Below are 22,122 nucleotides of genomic sequence, written 5' to 3'. Positions count from 1 at the left end.
TTTATCCTGTATAGTAAGTAAACCTGTTAAAGTCCCATGTCTGTCTTTTTCTTGTATCTATTCAATAAATAATTCATGTTGTAAAAGACTTGATTGGTCATGATTATGAACTCGCAAGCAAGAGTGGGTTTTGGGCTGCTGGCCACCTCAATAAAGCTGTTGTCTACTGCCAGAAACCTGGGCAAAGGCAGGGACTTGTCTAAGCTCTCCCCTCTCATTCGTAACAAATTGGCACAGCAAGCAGGGTCATGACAAACAATCTGAAAAAACAGACCACAGATTCAACAGATTGCTCACAGTGGCACAGTGATCATAATCCTTGGTTGGTAGATAATTGGTTTGAGTGGGGAAAAAAATCAAGAGAAAATAAATGAACAGCTGGAATCACTGACAGGTAAAAATGGAAAAAATATAATTTCTCTTGCATTATGCTTAAAATCTGCTTGCCAATGGCAGGAACAAAGTATAAAAGAATATGACAAATTGAAACAAGAGCTAAAAGAATCCAAGGAAAAAACAAAACCCTTGGCATGTGAAGGACAAGAAGGTAATTGGGAGCAGTCATCATGACCAAGGGGAAGTCATGCTTGATCAACATGATAACCTTCTACAATGAAATTACCAGCTTATGAGTGTGGTGGTTTGACAGGAAATGTGTTTTTTGGGATGCTGTGTTTTGGGCCAATGGATATTCAGGCTTTAATATTGGCATTTAACCTGGCCATTTAGGACAAGGATCCGCCTCTGAGAACACGGGGTTAAAAGCAGAGCTCTCCCCTGGGAGGGCCCTTTTGGGTTTCCTGCGGGAAAGAGTTCGGGTCTCTCCCCCGGCCCAGCTGCTGGCTGGGCAGGGGGAGGGGAAAGCCATGTGGCCGGGAGGGGTAGGCCTAACCCCGGGGGTGGAAGGGTGGAAGAGAGAAAGAGAGAGAGACACCGGGAGCCATCGGGCAGCCCCCCCTGAGAGACACAGAGAGAGAGAGAGAGAGAGAGAACCGGTGCCTGGGACTGTAACCTTGAAACTGGATAAACATGGGCCTGTGCCGGCAGCACGGCTGGGACGGATAAGAAGGGGGGGGTGCAGCCGGCCACTTGTAGGAGCTTTTAACCCCTTTCTGGAGAATGAGAACTTTACAGATCATTGACCTCTCCTAGAAGATAGAGTGGAAGATGAGGAAAGAATGTGCAAGTGTGAGAGAGGTCTGGGCGAGTGAGAAATAGTGGAAGAGTAGAGAAGAATCCTAGTGGGAAGAGATGATGGAGTGGCTTTTGCTGGACTCTTTTTGTACAGCCATGGACAGAACCATGTTCGTTGTGACACAGAGACTGCATCTAGGGGGAGGCAATGGCCACAGAACCAAGAGGGTTCAGTGTTGGTGCCCCTCGGCCCCAGGGGGTGAAAAAATATGGGGGAGACAGGTGTCCCAAAGGAGAGATTGTGGGGACAGGTGTCCCAAAGGAGAGACTGTGCCTTTTTTGGATCGGGACAGAGCATCCTTAAAAAGACAACCCTAGAAGCAGCTCTGGTCCGTGTTCAGTGGTGAGAGCACTGGACATGAAAAGGAAGAGGTCACGACGGCAGATGTACTCCGGGCAGTGCAACGAGTGACACGGAAACACACGAGGCTTCAGCTGTGTTTCCAGGGGAAGCCCATGGTACAAGAAGGACTCCTCTCCTCTTGATGAACTGAGGATTGATTGTTTGAAGGGCGGTGCTGGACCGAGAGTTGGTGATTTGAGGAATAGATGTATTGTGTTGGAAATTTGGTGGGGGGAGGAGGAAATGTATTTGTAAGGTTTTCATTTTCCTTGTGTGTGTGTTCCTTTTTATTTGTAGTTGTAGTGTAGTTAATAAAGTTTTGTTTTCTTTTCTTCCCTAAGTAGGAGCCTGCTTTGCTTATTCCTGGTCACATCTCACAGCAGCTACCAGGGAGAGGGTATCTTCATGGGGGCACTGGCATTGTGCCAGTGTCAAACCATGACAATGAGACAGAGTAGAAATCCATTCTGATTTAGGTGAAATGTACATCTTTGAGTTAAGTCTGTAGTTTGAAAACAAAGCTATTAAGTCTGACTGCCTGTTCTCGTAAAAAGCCTAGGCTCAGAGAAACTGCTTCAGTGAAGGACAGAGATAAGGGGGGGGAGACAGAGAGACTGCTGTGAGAGCAGATCAACCTGACCTAGGAATTCTTTCTGATAAAGAATAACTAGCGGCAAATGTCACGCGAAATTCGTAAAAATGAATAGGTATGAACCTATTGTGAAATTGTATGCATATGTATTTGAGAGGGGGATAAAAAGGAACCTGAAGTTCCCAGAAGTACGCATGTCTTATAAGGAGAGTAATCTCCACATGCGTCCAGCGCTGTAATAAACATACCGGCTTTACAACTTTCACAAAAGTTGTGGAGTTTTGTTTATCTCCGCAAAACACTTAGTAGACAAGGGGACATATTGTCTACCTTGACTTGAGAAAGGCTTTTGACACTGTCCCATAAGATCATCACAGAGAAGCTGATGAAGTATGGGCTGGATGAGTAAAGTGGGCTGGAAACTGGCCAAATGGCTGGGCCCAGATGGTGGTGATCAGTGGCATGAAGTCTAGTTGGAGGCCAGTAACTATCAGTGTACCCCCAGAGTAATTACTGAGTCCTGTCCTGTTCAACATCTTCATTAATGATCTGGAAGATGAGGCAAAGTGTACCCTCAGCAACACTGCAGACTACACAAAACTGGGAAGACTGGCTGACACACCAGAGGGTTGTGCTGTCATCCAGAGGGACCTGGACATGCTGCAGAAATGGGCTGACAGGAACAACATGCAATTCAACAAGGAGAAGTACAAAGTCCTCCCCCTGGGAAGGAACAACCCCATGCACCATTACATGCTGTGGACTGACCTGCTGGAAAGCATCTTGGCAGAAAAGGCCTTGGAGGTCCTGGCAGACACAAAGTTGAACATGAGCCAGCAGTGTGCCCTTGCAAAAAAGATGGCTAATGATATTCTGGGCTGTATTAGACAAAGTATTGCCAGCAGGTTGAGGGAGGTGATCTTCCCCTCTACTCAGCCCTGGTGAGGCCACACCTGGAATGCCTTGTACAGTTCTGGGTCCCCCAGTACAAGAAAGACGTGGAGCTTCTTGGAAAGAATCCAGCACAGGACCACAAAGTGTTTAAGGGACTGGAGTACCTTACATATGAGGAAAGGCTGAGAAAGATTGGACTGTTTAGGCTAGAGAAGGCTCAGGGGGGAATCTCATCAATGTGTATAAATACCTCAAGTGGGAATGCAAAAAACACAGTCAGGGTCTTTTCAGTGGTGCCCAGGGACAGGACCAGAGGCAATGGGCACAAACTGAAATGCGAGAGTACCATCTGAACATAAGAAAACCCTTTTTCAATGTGAAGGTGACTGATCACTGAAACAGGTTGCCCAGGGATATTGTGGAGTCTCCCTCCTTGGAGATATTCAAAAGCCATTTGAACATAGTCCTGGGAAACTGGTTGGAGGTTGAGCATGGGGCTTGGACCAGATGACTTCCAGAGGTCATTTCCAATCTTAATCATTCTGGGATTCTGTACAGTGCATAAATACAAATTCATCTTTCCTGAATACATCTCTAACTCCATTTCAGCCTCTTAGAAAGTGGTTATGTGAAAGCATTTGTGCTATCATCATAATAATGCAGAAGATCACTGGGAGTTAAGAGGAGGGTGTTGAAGAATGTAGGAAAAAACGAGAGACCTTCAAAGGACAGTTTCAGAGGAAGAGACAAGTTGCTATGCTAGACAATATATGGAGGCAGAACTTTCAGACTAATATCAAACTCCTGACACAGAGGTAAGTAGACACAATACCAAATATATTCATTTGCATGCAACATTACCAATTAGTGGTTGCAAGTTACATTTTACATTACTACAGTGTGTGGAAACTTAGCTATTTCACCTCTTTTTTCCCTTCCAGTATATGCTACAGTTCTTACAAGTTTGATTGTGGGAACCCAGGAAATTCCTCTGGCTGCCCTGGAGGACTCCAGACCTTGTCAAGGGGCTCAGAGACCTTGGCACAGAGCCCAAAACCCCTGTGCCTTTGATTTAACCCTTGGAAAAAACAATTACCAACCTTGTATGAAGAATTAAAAGCCACAAAAGTTTAAGTAGAAGGATAGTGAATTTATAACAGAGTGGAAAAATAGATTTTTGGGGTTTTTAGAATGGGGGTTCAGGGGGAAAGATGGAGGAATCTGGGCATTTCCAGCCTTTCTCCTTCTTCTTCTTGGCCTCCATCTTCTGCTGTGATGTTGGCACTTTTAGATTGGTTTAGAGTAGAAGCTCACTGTCTAACATAGATGATAGGTATTGGAAAGTAATTGTAAATATTGTACACATAGTTTTTAGTATAAAAAGATAACACTGCCCTGGGGGCAGGCAGAGTGCCTCTGACTGTCTTGCTGAGCGGACCTCGGCAGGACAGGAGAAAGAATTTTATAGATAAGATACAATAAACAACCATGAGACCGAGAACTGAAGAGCTCTGACTCCTTCTTCGACCACTGGGCTGGGAAAAGAGACTTTCTAACATATCTCGGGGTCACTCTGACCAGCTAGAGACCCTGAGACATTGGCGTTCCCTGGCTGGGCTCCAAGAGGGCACCCAGGTGGGCAGTTGGCAAGCAGCCGCGCCACTGGCCATCAGCTGCTGAAACCCAGCCTGAGAAGAGGCACACTCAGAGAAGAGGCACTCTCAAGGAAAAATCCAGAGAGAACATCTCAACCTCTGCTGAGAAGACTCGTTTCAAAGCTCGACCCAGAAGGAGGAGGACCAGAAACCGGCCTGGAAATCCTCACCTGCGAGCTGCTGGACAGTGACCAGGGCAACCTCCGGACCGACCTTGCAGATGATTCAGCTTTTGGTAAGAAAGGTCAAAATTGAGAACATGGGGGGTACATGCTCCCAGGAACAACTCAGCATCTTGTCAGCCCTACAGGGCGTGGCAGCCACACACCCTGTGAAAATCTCAGAAAAAAAGATAAAACGGCCTTTAAGCTTTTATCCCCAGCAAGTGTAATGCTAGAGGCAATTTCGCGGAATTCCGCGGGGTCTGCCAGCTATCAGCAGGCAGCAAGTATTCCCCCAAGGGTGGGGGGAGGGAAGTCATCCTGCCACCAGCAGGCGGCAGTTGCTCTTACCGATCAGAGAGGGGCAGAAACAATCCCTACCAAACAGGTGTGGGAGAAATTAGCATCATCTGAAGAGTCCCTGGGGTCCCCAGTGTCTCCTGGATCCCCAGAATTATCCCCACCGATCCTGGGAAAGCTTAAGCTAGAGATTTTCCCTAGCAAGTTGGAGGACTTGGATTTTGCCTTCTTTGAGGCGTGTTCTCCCGATTCGCAAAAACCAGTGCAGAGCCTCACCACGGAGGCGGCGGTGGAATCGTGGGGGAGGGGGGCGGAGTAGGTCGCGGGATCCGGGGGAGAGCTGCTTCTTGGCAACTGGCAAACCCGTGCCGCGGTGGTGCCAGCCGGTCAGCAGCCCGGGGGGGCCGCAGAGGCAGCCGTGGGGGTTGCGGAGGCCGGCGGGGGGGCCACGGGGGGAGTCGCAGACACAGCAGAAGTGGAGGCGATAGTGCGAACAGCGATGGCGGTGGTGGTGCACGCGATCGCAGCAGCGGGCGGTCAGCAGCCGTCCAAAGCATGCTCGGCAGCTGCGAGGGCAGGGCCGGGAGGCACAGAAGCTGCGGCGGCGAGCGCGTGCGCGATGCCGGCGGCGGCAGTTTCATGCGGAGTGTTGTCAAAGACGTGTGCGAAGGGGACAACTCGCGCGACTGCGAGGGTACGCAATCAGCGGCCACCCGGGGAATGCTCACGGGTCGCGGCAGCTGCACTGGGCGGGACTAAGCCAGCCGGGATGGGACGCGAAGTCGCAGGAGCCGAATACACGGCCGCGACACGCGCAAAGTCCACGGCGGGGAGCGCGGTGAGACGCGGCGAGCACGCGATGATGACGCGAAACCCAGAAGTCGGAGCGGGGAGGGTTCTGTCCCATTTCGCAGACGCATCACAGGCACCGGCCGAGCAGGGACCGCGCATGCCGGTTGCGGGCGTTGGCACGGAGCCGGAATGGGATGTGAGCAGTGTGGGTGTCGATCTGGAAGAGGAGGACATTCCCGAGATCGCGCCTGCGCCGAGACGAGCACAGGGGAGGTGCGGTCGGGGCGGGGGCGTCCACATTCCCGTGATGACACAGGCAGAGACGGGACGTGGTCAGGGTGCAGAGGGTTCCTTAGGTACCATCCCTTCTCCGGTCCCATGGCAGCTCTACTTGAATGGAGTGATTGACAATCAGCCCAGATGTTTTCTGCGTCAAAAGGTATTCAAGTCCTTTTGACTTGGCGATTTGACCATATATGACAGCTGAGCCTGTTTTCAAAGGGAGTTTGGAGAAACATGAATCCGGACATTGATTATAAAGCAGAACTCCTCATTAGCCATTTAGAAATTAATGGCATGAGATGACCTCTCATGGATATAATATTTTAAAGTTCCTTTAAAACTGCTTTATTGGGGAGTAACCTTAGCCACAAAGAATTTATGTGTTGGAGAAAGAGTGAATTAATTTCTGAGTTCAGATCAGAGCCTCAACATATGTCCTGGATTGCCAAGCAAATTGTATTCTACTTGCCATCTGTATGGTAGTCGTCTTCTGTTAAGTGAGCAGTTGTCCTTATCTCTTCCACAACCACTCCTCCCTCCGGGAAGACATCTGCTGATAATAGGCTATTGAATGTCACTACATGACTGATAAGAACTATAGCATCCCATTGTGAGATGCTCCGCCTAGAGGGAGGAGCCAAGCATTCCTACCCAGATATAATGTTGAGATTCTGGGACACCAGCATGACTTCTCCACTGGATTTCCCAGAGGAACAGGTGCCTCTTCCACTGGATCTTCAGAGGAAGACTACACCTTTCTACAGAATCACTGCTCCAACCAAACCACACCTGATGCTCCAGGAGGACTGCAGCCACAATTTCAATTGGACTGCTACCAACACCCTGACCAACAGGGTGTCAGGTTGTGTTCTGACTGTCAGTGTTGTTTTAGTTTATTGCATTGTTTATTTTAACTTTTTATTTTCTTCCCTAAGAAAGAACTGTTATTCCTGCTCCCATATTTTTGCCTGAGAGCCCCCCTTAATTTCAAATTTATAACAATTTGGAGGGAGGGGTTTTACATTTTTCCATTTCAAGGGAGGCTCCTGCCTTCCTTAGCAGACACCTGTCTTTCCAAACCAAGACAGCGTACTTTAAAGCATGTGACTGTATTGGAAGACAAAGTCATTACTACAGTGAATAATTGCTTGCTATTGTAGAATTAAAAAGAAAAGTTCATGCAGTTCTCTCTCTTACCTTGCAGTCAGTCTCAAAAGTAGTGCAACCACATTTTGGGAAGCTGCTTATCCTCTTCCAACAAAATGTATGTCACATTACTGAAACTTTTGTGAAGTTCATGAAGTAAGTGCTGGACATATGGACTGAGATAGTCTGCTTTCTGTGTCACTATATAAATGTTGTAAAATGAGAAATACTTGAACTGTGCTGCAATAAAGTCATATTCCTGGGTTTCTCATGGTACAATGTCTGTGAGATTCAGTCCATCTCTAGCCCGGGTAGTTCCATATAGGCTGAGCCCAAGTAAATCCAGAAAAAGAAAAATAACCACAATCTGCAACAGAAAATGGAAATGCCTTTGGTTTTATGTTCCTAAAGAAATTAGGAATTCATAATAGCACACAGAATCAGGTTCAAAATTAATGCCCATGATTATTTTTTTAAGCTTTTATATATTTATGCACACATACACACACTACAAGGCCAAACTAATTTGTGTTTTAGTGAACAGGAAATTTATATGGTGATGAAGATAAAAAGTAATTGGATTTCACTCTTCATGAGCTTAGGTTACCAAAAGTCACCAAAACCCTTATTAACAACTTGCGTTTAAAAAGTATGCCATTATAGCACTACCAAGATAAAACTTTTAAAGTGTGAAATTGTGTAAAAATATTAAGAACTGTAATTCCAAAATAATTCCATTAATTGCTGATATTTAATACTATTGTCAGGAAAATTGTCCTACTGGGCAAGGCAGAAGTCTATTTTTGAAAAACAGGTAAATATTTTTCTGATTACCTTAGCTTTTGGGTTTAGCAGGAATGAAGCATAATGCTTTTCTGAAAAAGATGGGAGTGTCCATTTCATACAGGGTGGCTCAAGGCAATTCATACTGGAATCTGAGAACTGGGAAAGCAAATGTCTTGTTGAGTTTGTGCTTTCTGGGCTCTGGCAGCTGATATTATCTTGCATCACTGTCACTGGCTACACAGATATTGCTGAGAAAGGTTCTGCTGTGGTGTAATACACCTGTGCATGAGGATCATATTCTGTGTGTTACTGCACTGTAGACTGCATTGTAATCTGAGTTTCATGTACGAAACTCTGACGGCTGTATGAGGATGTACTGTAGTAAGTATTATCACTCTTTTCCACATATGCTTGAGGCTCAATCTGAATCACTCTAGTGGCACACGGACTGCAAGAGAAAAACATTGTTCACATTTTGATAGGTATTCATTTTAATCAGGCTAGATAGGATAATCTGCTTCCATCAAAGACTGCTTCCACTACAGTTAAATTGTTTATGTTAATTAAGCATAATTTTTTGATGAGGATTTCCTTCTGCACTTTTAGAAAGTATTTCCTAGATATGGTTTAAAGTGTGGACTTCTGAGACTGTTTCTGCATATTTTTTGTGCCCAAGAAAGAAGGAAACAGCATGTCTGAAGACACTGACATCCACTTAAATCACTCTATTTATTACATATACTAATCAGGTCAATAACCAGGTAGTTGCACACAGTCTGAAAGCATTATATATGTGTGTGAATTACATCTACATGACCATGCTGAGAATGAAACTATTTAGAAGATCAAAATGCATGACATGCTGAGTTCTTCTGTTGAAAACTATTGAAGTAACTAAAAAATAATATTTGGACCTTCTGAATAACATCTCAGACTTTTGTGAGGCAGGTTGAAGCCACCTGCCCTACACTGACTCTGTATTTTAAAATTTATGTAAACATATATGAGGATTAATTGCCAGAAAGGACAGGCAACATGAAGACACAAAATTACAGAAGCATTTTTTGAAGCATTTATTGTAGTCGATACCTAGTTTATAAGAAAAAAAGTCATAAGCAAGCTTCCTTCTGTAAATAAAAGCAAATTGCTGGTAGAAAACAGTATCAGAGATTTTTCACCAAGTGGAAAAATCCTACGAAAAGGAAGAAAATGTTGCCTACCTAAACAAACAAGCTCTTATTAACTGAATTTCTTCATATGTACATCAGCTCAAATTTTCATTCTCATTTGGTACAACTTTAGCTGTAGGAATAAATAGAAGGCCTGGCAGCCCTGTGCTTCTGAGAATCAGGCCTCCAAAATTCAAGCACATTAGACCATCCAGTGAAACTGTGGCTGAATCAGAAACAGAAAGAGGGAGTCCTGGCTTCCAATCAACTCCCTGTTCTAATGACTACCTCAAAAGCATATTTAGGAGAGCACTTTCTCTCTCTGATATCAAAGTTAAAAAGGTCAGACTGTGTCTGCTCCCATGTGGGTCCAAAAGGCTGAGAACACAAAGGCATTTCTCTACATACTGATTATGAGATGCATGTGAGAGTACATGTATAGAAATGCACGTTATCCTCTTCATTGCAGGCAAAAGTAAAAACTAATGTAGAAAATATGCTTTAGCTCTAAGCAGTGGTTCCGCTGATGGCAGTAGATTCCTCCTAGTCTACCCATGACCTCAGAACTGGACGTACATTAGGTAAGAGTGTGCATACTACCATTCTAAATTACTATTGAAGCCATAACAGAAAAATTACCAATCATTGCCTTGCAATGGTACTGATCATTCTGAATTCTTCATAGTCCTATGAAGAAGTAGGCTAAAGAGAAGTAATTTTATAGTTTTTACATGATTTTTATGTATTTAAGTTTCAAGGCACAAAAAGCAAAAAATTTTGCACAGAGTGATTAAGGAAGGCTTCTGAGTAGCCCAAGTTATTTACAGTCTTCCATAAGAGACTGGAATTAAGTCTTCCAAAGTTTACCAATACCAGCCATACCCCATAAAATTCAAAAAATACAGCTATTACTAAAGCATGGCTCTTTTACATGCTTCCAGAAAGTTGTCCTCCAATGGCTAAAATGAATGTAGGTATGAATAAAGGAAAAAGTGTGTGTGTGAGTGTAGCAATCTAATTCAGCAATAAAAACCATGGCAATAACATACTGACCCTGCTGCTCTCCCGCTGCAATGAAGAACTCCCCCTCTTGACAAGGGACATTAGCACTGATTGGTAAAGACAAAAAGGATGCATCTCATATACTGTAATTCTATCACACATTCTCACCTTGTAAACAGCAGAATATATCCAGTCTCCTGTCTTCCTGACAATAAAGGTCTGTGCTCAGGATAGCAGGAAAAATCCACAAAACCATAGCAAAGTTGAATACCATCTCAGCTGCTGCCTAGAGATCAATCACAAGAGAAGTAAAGTATAATAAAGCCTCTATTCTGGCCTTGTTATCAAGCTGTGCAAGATAGCCCGGGAGCCCAGTCCTCAGGGAGACAGGGTGCCCGAAAGCTAGGCTAGCTCAGGCCCGATCGCTGCGGGCTAACCCCCTTATCAAGCTTGGTGATTATCAGCTCTTTAGTGATTGCAAGCTCTCTTAGGATCTCAGCTCTTGCTTGCTAGGTAGGTTGCCCTTGGCTGAGGCTGCAGCAGACGCGAGAGAGGAGAAGGAGAGGTCCTGGCGTTCCACAGCGACGGTTTTATTGGGGGAGTCTGTGAAGGGTCCTGAGACAGCTCTTCTTCTGTCGAATGGGCTAAAGTAGGCCCCTTTTATAGGGTTAAGGGGGATCCAGATTTGACCAATAGTAAGGTTTAGGTAACATAGCCTATAGGGTTACAGAGATAAGCTTTGGGGCGGGGGTCAGAGAGACAGGAACTTATTTGCTGTCTCAGCAGTTCCTATTGTTCAATCCTCCATGGGGCCTTACCCAGGTCCATGGGGTTTACTACAACTCCACTTTCTGTTTTTAGAAAAAAGGCGTTCCCTATAGTTCTTTTGAAACAGTGAACAAGGCATGAGAACATAGCTAACACAATAACAACTACAAGGAGAATCAACAACATTCCCTTAACCAAAGATGCAACCCATCCTGTTAATCCCCATTGCCTGAAAAGTTCATTGACCCAGTCTGGGATTCTCTCTACTTTCAAGTCCTTCACGAGATCTTTCAGTTTCTGGATGTTCGCATGGATGGATTCCGAGCGTGAAGAGAGGTTGAAGCAGCACATCCCTTCGAAGTCTTCACAGCCGTGTCCATGGGCAAGCAGCAGGAAGTCGATTGCTGCTTGATTTTGGGGCGAAGCATGTCTTGTGGTTTCTTCTTCCTTTAAGAGATCACTCAGGGTTGCAGATGTAGCGTTAGCTTGTTTACTGAGCCAGCACACAAGGTGATTGATTTCACCAAGGACTTTAGCTGCAGCTACCCAGGGTAAGAACAGGGAGACAGCAATCTTTTTTGGCTTGTTCCAATTGTATAATTTAGGATCACAATTTTCATCAAATTCAGTGTAGGACCTTTTTTGTCGTTTTGATTCGCTTTCTTTTTTCCAATTATGTAACAGCTTGATGTTTGGAGTAAGGGTAGAAAGTTTTCCAAGGGTACAGGGACCTCCCTGGAGTCGGGAGGGGATCCCCGCCCATACTCTGTCACCACAGATGAGAAACATTCCCTTGGGTAATACTTTGGGGTGGAGAGAGGACACAGAAATCACACGAGCTGTGTAATTGCACCAATCATGAGAGTTATAAGCTTTGTTAATTGGTGATATATCTTTTCGTTATGTCTTTTTGTTCTGGTCAATTTCTGGCCAATTTTTTTTTGGACGTCTAAAGTAAAATTTGACACAATATGTGGCCTTGGAAGACCCCAACAGATCTAATTCTTGGGGTTCCTCTTGAGCATCTCCAGGCAGAGCTGGTTTGGTTTTGAGGTGGTCTTGTGTTTGTCTCAGGAGAGTTCTTGTCCCCATTTGCAGGAGTAGTGTTTGCAGCGCCTAGGTATGGCTTTATGTTTTTTCCTGGGTACCACCTTGGACCAGATGGTAGTAGCACGCACGCATATCCTCTGCCCCAGGTAATCAACTGGTGAGGCACAGAAATTTGGTGTGTTTCAGGGTCCTTCACGAGCACAGGTGGCTTCTCAGTGAGCTTTGCTTGGGTGGTATTTGCAAAGTGGCGAAGTATTGGGGGGTCAGGCTCTGATGCTGTACAGTTCAGGAAGTTGATGACATAGAGAGCCTTTCAAAGTCTTTCCACTGGAGATGTGATTCTCGTGTCTCTGTTCTGTTGATCGAGGACTCTTTTGAGGGTTTGATGTGTCCTTTCCACGATGGATTGTCCTGTGGGGTTTACAGGTATGCCGGTCTTGTGTGCTATACCCCATTCATTGAAGAACTCCTTTAACTTTTGGGAGGTATAGGCAGGTCTATTATCTGTTTTAATCTCCTTTGGTACTCCCAGGGCGGCAAAGGTGAGGAGAAAGTGTTTTATTGTGTGCAGTGTATTTTCTCCTGGATGTGATGATGCAAATACTGCTCCCAAAAACATGTCGACCGATACATGCACATATTTTGACCTTCCAAAAGGTGCGAAGTGAGTTACATCTGTCTGCCACAGCTGGCAGCTATTCAGACCTCGGGGATTGACTCCCATCCCCATAGATGGTATCTGATAGTTTTGACAGTTCAGCCATGTAGCAACAATAGCCTTTGCCTGATCCTTTGAGAGCTTAAACATTCTCAAAAGGGCAGGTATATTTTGATGAAAAAATGCGTGTGACAACTTTGCCTGGGCAAAGGTGTTAGGAACATTAGCAGTTTCTAGGGCCATTGCTAATGCATCCGCTTTCCTGTTACCTTCTGCAACAAAACCTGGGAGGTCCGTGTGTGACCTCACATGCATTATGTAGTAAGGTTGCTTTCTGTGGGAGATCAGGTGTATTAATTTAGAGAGCAGTTGGTACAACTTTGGATTGGAAGCCTCTTTGAGAAGAGCATGTTCTGCTCTCATAGCTATCCCAGCAACATAAGCTGAATCTGTGATCAGATTGAACGGTTCATTTTTAAACTTTTCAAAGGCTCTGACAACAGCTGCTAATTCTGCAATCTGTGGAGATCCCTCCACTATTTGTATGTCAGATTCCCAATTTTGTGTTTGGGGGTCTTTCCATGAATTCACTGACTTATGGGAAGACCCTGAGCCATCTGTAAAGAGGGTTAGAGCTTTGAGAGGTTTTCTACTTTGGATTCATTTTGGAATCAAATGGAAGGTTACATCAGGGTTAAAAAGTTTGTGTTTTGGGATCTTAACTGAAGTTTGGCCCATATAGCTATCTAGGGCAAACTGGAGGCTCTCATTGGTCTGGAGCAAATCCTCAAGGTCTGTGAGGGTTATTGGCAAGTATATGCATGCGAACTCACACCCTGAAAGAGAGCGGAGGCGAGTTCTAGCCTTTTTTATTAAATGTGCTATATCCTGGTAGGTGGTAAGTGTCCTTGTAGGCTGGCTGTTTGTAAAAATCCATTCCAGTATCAACAAGGGGTCTCGAAGCTGGGAGTCCCATTGGAAAATCAGTCCATAGAATCGAGGTGCTTTTCCCAGGATGATGAACTGGAAAGGCAGGCTGGGCTCGAAGCGATGGGCTTGGCGTGAAGATAGGGCTTCCTGGACTTTGGTGATGGCACCTCTGGCCTCTGGCGTGAGCGTGCAGGGAGAGTCCAGGTCTTTAGGCCCACGAAGAAGATTGAACAGGGGAGCAAGGTCCTCTGTTGTAATTCCTAGGAGTGGACATACCCAGTTGATGGATCCACAGAGGCTGTGTAAGTCCCTCAGGGTTTTTGGGCCGTCATTTATGGTGAGCTGCTGGGGTATGATGGTCCTTTCCCAGATCTGGACTCCAAGGTAAGTCCATGGCTTGGTGTACTGGATTTTATCCTCACGAATCTCCATTCCTGCCTTTTCTATGCTTTCAATAGTCTTTTGAACTGTTTTGTCCAAGTAAGCTTTGTCTGAAGCACACACCAGGATATCATCCATATAGTGGTGGATGATAGCATCTGGAAATGATTTCCAAACAGGAGACAGGATGTGAGCCACGTACCACTGGCAAATAGTGGGACTGTTTTTTAGACCTTGAGGAAGATAACACCAATGATATCTTTTGAGCGGAGCCTCTTTGTTAAGAGAGGGAACGGAGAAAGCAAACCGTGGAGCATCCTCAGGGTGCAGAGGAATGCTGAAGAAACAGTCCTTAATGTCTATTATAGCAAGTGTCCAGTCTCTAGGCAGCATCGATGGGGAGGGCAGGCCATGCTGGAGGGGGCCCATGTCCTCGATGACCTCGTTGATTCTGCGAAGGTCGTGGAGGAGCCTCCACCTGTTTGTCCCAGGCTTTGGCAGAACAAAGACTGGAGAGTTCCAAGGGCTGTCAGACTCTACTATGTGGCCTTTTGCGAGCTGTTCTTCCACGAGGGTGTTTAGGGCACGCAGCTTGGCTTTAGAGAGGGGCCACTGCTCAATCCAGATTGGCTTGTGGCATTTCCAGGTGAGACAAGGTGTATCTGGCAGTGCACCCCGATTAGAAATCCTGAGTGGGAATACGCAGGGGTGGAGGTGGCGGGAGGAGGGGCGGGATGGTCCGCTGCGGGGGGGAGGGCCGGCGCGGGGGAGGGGGCGGCAGAGGCCGGAAGAGGGACCCCCAGGACCGGAGGCGAGGAGGAAACCAAGCCGGAGGGAGGGGGGAAGTGTGCAGTTATAGATAAGTCCAGAAGCGGGGAGTTAGGCAGCGCTGATCCCGCAGGGGGGGGGGAGGGGGGGGGGGGGGCTGTGGTGAGCAGCGTAGCCTCTGCCGTGGGGGGGGCAGAGGTGGGGAGAGCTTTAGGACCCAGGAGCTGATGTGAGGCATGCAAGCGACATTCCTTAGAGTCTTTATCAGTGTCATTAGCATTTGAAGAGGAAGTGTCTGTTGCTAGCCGTAAGATTTTTTCTCTGTTACATTTTTCAATTGTTTTAGTTATTATATGAAATAGAGGCAAATAGTTAGTTGCAGAAAAATCCTGTTTTGTTTGTGAGATATATATGGTGTTGCCAATCTTATCCCAAAACGAATTTTCAGTGACAGCTTCCTTATTAGTTTCAGGGTATTGCGAAATAATCCATGTTACAAATTTTTTAAGGTTAGTTTTTGAGAGCTTGCCGGCGGAAAAGGAAAAGTTGTTAGATTTCTAAGATGGTTAAGTATATCTCTCTCTCGATTTTAGTTAGTTTTAAGGTACTAAGAGTTGTACCCATGTTAATTTTAGCCCTTCCAGCAGAAAAAAACGAGAAAAAAAAAGAAAAAAAAAGAAAAAAAAAAGGTTTAGAGCCCAGAACTTATGCGCGCAATGTTAGCTAACTTATACTTACAGTTCTTGGGGTCCAGAATCTGTGGAAGGGGTCTGCTGACGTCAGTTCTCCTCTGAACTTTTTTTTCGTTCAGATGTAAATTTGAGGGTTGAACTGACCCTCCCGGGTAGAGTTTCTTCTAAAACAAAAAAGTCTCTTCACAGGAGTAGTGGCGTCTGGTGAGGCAGTACAGAATACCCCGGGGGGCTTCGCTGCTCATCGATGAATATCGCCTCTGAGGGGGTTCGTCATCATTGGGCGCCACTATAATAAACCCTCTGATTTGGCCTTATCATAAATCAGTGCAAGATAGCCCAGGAGCTCAGTCCCCAGGGGGACAGGGTGCCCAAAGCTAAGCTAGCTCAGTCCGATCGCCGTGGGCCAACCCCCATAGCAAGCTTGGTGATTATCAGATCTTATAGTGATCACAAGCTCTTAGGATTTCAGCTCTTGCTTGCTAGGTAGGGGTGCCCTGGGCTGAGGTTGCAGCAGACGGCGGAGAGAGAAGGAGAGGCGCTGGCTGGTTCCACAGAGATGGCTTTATTGGGGAAGTCTGTGAAGGGTCCCAGCGACAGCTCTTCTTCTCCCAAATGGGCTACAGTATGCCCTTTTTATAGGGTTGGAGAGAATCCAAACTTAACCAATGGTAAGGGTTTAGGGGAATCCAGATTTGACCAATAGTAAGGGTTAAAGTAACAACCTTATAGGGTTAGAGAGATAGGCTATGGGGCGGGGGTCAGGGAGACAGGAATTTCTTTTGCTTTCTCAGCATTCCTATTGTTCAGATTCTCCATGGGGCCTTAGCCAGGTCCATGGGATTTACTACAATCTCCTACACACAAGCTTTAAGATCTTAGGTTCTGAATCAGCTTGATCAGGAAACTTCAATTTACACTCGGGGCATATGCCCTGATGCCTATTAGAAAAGCAATACAAGTGTCTCTCACAAACTCCGCACTGCAATAGTACCCCACCAAGGGTGCCAGCCTCTCGATGCCCCAAAGGCTCTCAGGAATTGCCCACAGAGGCAGGCTATTCCATTTATCACAGGGAACTCTAAATCCTCTACGGCAGGTTGTTCCCAGTCCAGACTTTCTATAGTACCAGCTGAAGTCTGATAAAGCCCCTCTAAATGAACTCATTTGTCTCTTCTATCTATCCAATAATTCACAGGATTCACAAACTCCTAGGGGTCGAGTCCAAACCACTGGGGCAGAGGAACCCCTTGAGTTCATCTAGCCACGGTAAGAGTGTGCACAATCTACACAAATCACCACCTTTACACAATAAATGTCCTTACCCACACTTCTCCACTACCTGCTCCACTTCTCTGCCAGGCGCTCCCCACCCCCACAGCCTGCTTTATTCGGTGCTTCAGGCCTCACTCAGCCCCTTCAATCGAAGGTAGAAACCCCCCCGCAGTGTAGGTATACTCACTCGCTTGCTCTCTTTTGTACACCACTCACTTGCACAATTACAAACACATTAACATTAACCACACAATGCATTAACTATACAATGATACACTGTCCAGACACCACACACACACACACACACGGGTTCACTCGACTCTCCCCCAGAATTGCTAGCGGTAGCTCTGTCGGACAGTGAACTCCTGTCTCTAGTCCAGTCGCTCTATCAACCAGTCTGCCTGCAGGCACAGGAATGAGGCTGAGCACTCAGACATCTCTGAGTGACTTATTCAGCCGTCCTATCTCTCTTTTCCCCCAGGGGTCACTCAATACATACCGTATCCTCCGCACACCAGCAGGTCCTTGTCTGTCTCCGCAAGAGGCAAGCCGAGACGAGCGGAGCTCCTCTGGGAAAATCCTGGGGCATGCCTCAGGAGGTCCATCTATGACTCTGCCCCTGTGAGGACAGAGAAGGTCTCTCCTGGCTGGCTCGCCAAAATGTGTTGCGGGAACAAACAAAAATTCCACAACTTTGTGAAAGTTGTAAAGCTGGTATGTTTATTACAGTGCTGGATGCATGTGGAGATTACTCTCTTTAAAAGACATGCGCACCTCTGGGAACTCCAGATCTTTTTTTATCCCCCTCTCAAATATATATGCATGCAATTTCACAATAGGTTCATACATATTCATTTTTACAAATTTCGCGTTACATTTGCTGCTAGTTCTTCTTTATCAGAAAGAATTCCTAGGTCAGGTTGACCTGTTCTCACAGCAGTCTCTGTCTCTCTGTCTCTCCCCCCCCCCCACGCCCTTATCTCTATCCTTTGGCTGAAGTAGTTTCTCTGAGCCTAGGCTTTTTACGAGAACAGGCAGTCAGACTAAACAGCTATGTTCTCAAACTACAGAATAAACTCAAATATGTACATTTCACCTAAATCAAAATGGATTTCTACTTTGGAAAATTTCCACTCAGTCTCAAATGTTTGATCTTTGTGTACTTTTGTCTTTGTTTAAGACAATTATACAGGGTGGAGACTCTAAAATGACTTATCTCCCTTATTAGTTTTAACAAGTCCCCTTTCACCAAAAAGGAGAGATGAATGTGAGAAAAGATATGTGAAAAAACAACAGTTTATTAAAAAGGAAAACAGCAACAACCAAGATAACAGCAATAATCACTAGATACAAAGGTGCTGTGGTCTCCCTGGGAACAAAGAAAACAAGATGGTGGATAAGTCCCTCCTCCCAAGATGGTGGCCACCACAGCAGCCAGCGTGGATCAGTGGATCAGAGGACAAAGACAAGATGATGGAGAAGCCTCCAGTTCCACCTTCCCCCGGAACAAAAAAAAAAAAAAAAATCGGGAAGGCAGGGTATTATGAAGCAATTCTGGTGGCAGATGGGGGGGTGCTGGTGTTGCCTGGGGCAGCTCCGGACTTGCGGTGTCAGTTTTCCTCCTCCTTCTCTGCAACAGCACTGGTGTGTGTGTGAGGTCAGTGCTGCCACTTTGCTGCCTCTTCCTGCTACCTGCTGGACTCGGTGTCGGCACCACTGTCTCAGGTCACTGCCCCATTGTGGGGCAGAAGGGGGGGTAAATGGCCTATCTCATTGGGCACTGAAGAAAAACAGCCCCAACCCTACCGGTCCTGGCTGCAGTTACAGAGTTGTCATTTCAATGCCACACCTTGTCCTGCAGAAGCATCCTAGAAGACTCAAATGGGACTTGCAGGTCATACAGTGCCATTATCTGCTGATCCCTTCACTCAAGCAAGCCAGAAAAAATGGACCCCCTTCCAGTTGTGGTCACAATTTTTTCCCTGCTGAAACCATGCCCATAGCTGTGGCGCTAAGAGTATTTGAATAGACAGTGCTGAAAACTCTACATCCTTGTCTTTGTACCCAAGACAACTTTCAAGCCTAATCAACCAGAAGGGAGATTTAATCCATTAAACAGAGATCAGCAAACAAGCTGTAAGTGATGTCCAGGTGTTAGGAAAAAAAAATCACTTGGTAGAATTTCCTTGTTAAGGTTAGGGCTAGACATGCTTCAGTGAACTCAGACCTCAGGGGAGGTTAACAAAGCTTTGACTGTATAGAAGTGGTACCTCTAGAAGAACACTCAGGGGACTCCCACCACAGAGAAGTCCAGAAGAAGGGCCGGCAGGACACCACAGAAACCCATGTGGTGGTGACTATCTTTCTACTTAATCTGCCTCTCTCTCCTTGTCTTGCTCTCTCTCTCTCCCTCTCTCCCCCACTTTGTCTCTCTGCTTCACATTTACTGTTGAATAAAATACATACTATTGACTTTTGCATATGATCTCATTTGCATCTTAATTTGGGCAGAGGCATCTTTTAATAATCAGAGCCTATCATTATTCCAGTGGATCTTAACATTAAATTGGTGTCAGAAGTGGGATTACCAAAAGAAAAGAAAGACTGAGCAAGCAGAGTAATTAACATGAGAAGTTAGAGAACCATTAACCAGTAGAAGATAGGATACTAATTATAAAGAGAACTATGTAACTTGTAGCCAATGAACACTAATCCCTTCGTTTGCTAAAATGTATAAATAGAAAAAACTCTTGATAGTTGGGGTTCTTGATTTGCAGAATATCATGGAGCACCCAGGCTTGTGCAACTCTGAAATAAATAATCAGTGTAATTATTGGCTTGTTGCACACCAGGTAATGAATCCAATTTTAATGGACAACACTACTGGAAGCAAGTTGTTTGTTTCACCTAGTTCATACAACTGCTTTTATTGCTGCTAAACCACAAAAATTGAATCACCCATAAATCATGAGTAATTGTGTCTAACCAAAACCATTCATAAAGGATCAGCTATGAATTGCTGAGATTTGGAAATAACAGTTGAGACCTGGTCTAAGAATTCTTATACCTCTCAGCATGCCTTAAGAGCTAACTTAAGTTCTCTACTTCTGTTCACTTCTATAAACACTTCCTGCCTTATCAGTTCTTTGTAGACCCTAGTGACCTTGAATCCCAAATGCTGCTAAACCCAAAAATTAATACTTAAATGTGTGGCAGAGATGTCATAGTTATGTTTACATTTGTTTTCTGAAAGAATCAAAAGTATCCCAGCAACACACAGTAAATCTACCTGTTAACATGGCAACTCTTTTTTGTCGGGATACCGGTTGTCGATTTCTCTGGGTCTGGATTGAAGGCACTTGAAACGGTAGTTCGTGTTCAGACTCAAGTGTTTATTAGTTTTTGTCAGTAAAACAGTTTCACTACTGTGAGTTCGGCAGCTTTTCATTAGAAGGCACAAAATGGCTAACAATCTCTTGTTACAAGGTCTTTTAAGACTAAATTATCCAATTAAGAACTGACACCTAGATTATTTTCCCTTTTAACCCAATAACTGATCCCAAAGAGCCTGCAATGTGGACTTTTCTGCTCACTTACAAAATGCCACCCAAACCCATGAAGAAGAAGGAAGAAGAAGCATGAAGAAGAAACTCAGGACAACACTCTGTGTCCTCCATCTTGCTTCCATCCACAACATACTAAAAATCCCAAAACCTAAATTTCTCACCAAGTGATACACCTACACTACTCTCTATAATCTATTTCCCACTTTTGTGGATTCTAATCTATCCTGAAGTCTAGGAAACTTTCTCCATGAATGAGGGTCAAAGTCAGTGCTCCCCTGGGGATCAGGACACCCCAGAGCAGACAGAGAAATATTCCCAGTGCTCTGGATTTCCACATCTCCCCCTTCTCTTTGAACCAAAAACACTCCTTTGACAGACTCATCCATCATCTGTCAGATATACCAAAGTAGACGTGGCACAAATATTAAAAGGACTGCGACACCAATCAGGACAGGCACACCTATCTTCAAAAATTCTCTCCATGCTGGTGCAAGATTAAACCAACTGAACACGCCATCCAGCCATGACCCATTGTTTTCCCCAAGTTTGGCCACTCCATCTTCCAACTGTTGTATGCTTTCGTGAATAGATTTTGAATGATCAGACAAATTCATGCAACACATTCCTTCAAATTCCTCACATCCATGTCCATGAACTAACAAAAATAATCAATTGCCGCTTGTCTCGGTCCCTCTGTGAGCCTCTCAGGAACCCTCGGCCAGTCCCAAGTCGGCAGACACCGGAGGGGCAGCTCGGACACAGCCAACAGTGGGGAGACACTCTCCCGTGCCCCGAGGGTACTGAGGGCACCTAGGCTGGTTGCCTTTGCAGCAGAAGAGACACCAGAGACATTGGTAGAAGAGACACGAGAGACATCGGTAGAAGAGAAAGGGCCGACTCTTAGCAGGGGTTAATCCAAGGTTTTATTCTAGGATCCCAAAGGAGCTCCTGCACCTCAGGGGGCCTCCTGCCGAGAGCCCCGGGAGATGTGCCAAGGTTACATTTAAGGGGAGGTGGAAACCAAAAGTAGATAACATTTTACCAACCAATAAGTGACCCTAAGCGATGGATGCTGGGGGATAGACATCTAGGACAGCGTATGGGGCAAGGCTTAGGGGGCTGACTCCTAGCCTCTGGCTAATCACTCGACGACCTGGACCGAAACTTCTGGATGGAGGGGATGGGATGCTGAGTGATTGACAGAGAGCCAGGGTGGGGGTTTGGGGATGATCTCATCCCGGGAGAGGGATAACACAGGTAAAGGGAGGGGGGTACAGTTTGGGATAAACCATTTGGGAAAAATATGAGGATACAAAACAAAACTACTTCAAAGTACTACGAAGTATAAAAACACACTACAACAGCCGCTCTGTTTTGCAGAGTCGCCTGTCTCACACCTTGATCATCAGCTAATAAATTGCTCAGTGCGAGAGAGGTAGCACAAAAGTGCTTACTCAACCAACACTCCATTTGATCCAATTGCTTCAAGGCTGTTCCTGCAGCTGCCTGAGGCAGAAGCAGAGCTGTTATAAATTTCTGGCCCTTTTTCCATGTATTAACATTGTCATCACAATTGGGGTCATATCAACTGACAGATCTTTTCCCTCTATGTCTTTGTTCTCTTATCATTGTCATGTTGGGTGTCAGTAAAGAAAGTCTCCCAATGCTGCATGGACCACCTTTGACATTGTGCAGCAGTGCGACTCAATTGTCAGCGT

At 45.4% G+C, this 22,122-nt stretch overlaps 1 long non-coding RNA gene across 1 annotated transcript; it reads left to right on the top strand.

Moving 5' to 3' along the window:
• The first annotated feature begins 16,017 nt into the window (after window positions 1-16,017).
• LOC139604862 (uncharacterized) lies at window positions 16,018-19,318 on the top strand. The gene is made up of 3 exons (XR_011684126.1): window positions 16,018-16,832; window positions 17,320-17,552; window positions 18,067-19,318. It is a non-coding gene; the product is annotated as an uncharacterized lncRNA (long non-coding RNA).
• The last annotated feature ends 2,804 nt before the right edge of the window (window positions 19,319-22,122 follow it).

Source organism: Agelaius tricolor, unplaced genomic scaffold (assembly GCF_023055355.1).
Source record: "Agelaius tricolor isolate 1412-34295 unplaced genomic scaffold, bAgeTri1.0.p SCAF_56, whole genome shotgun sequence".
NCBI classification, from domain to species: domain Eukaryota; kingdom Metazoa; phylum Chordata; class Aves; order Passeriformes; family Icteridae; genus Agelaius; species Agelaius tricolor.
Note: the sequence above shows the minus strand (reverse complement) of the source record. Positions and strands in the feature narration are given on the sequence as shown.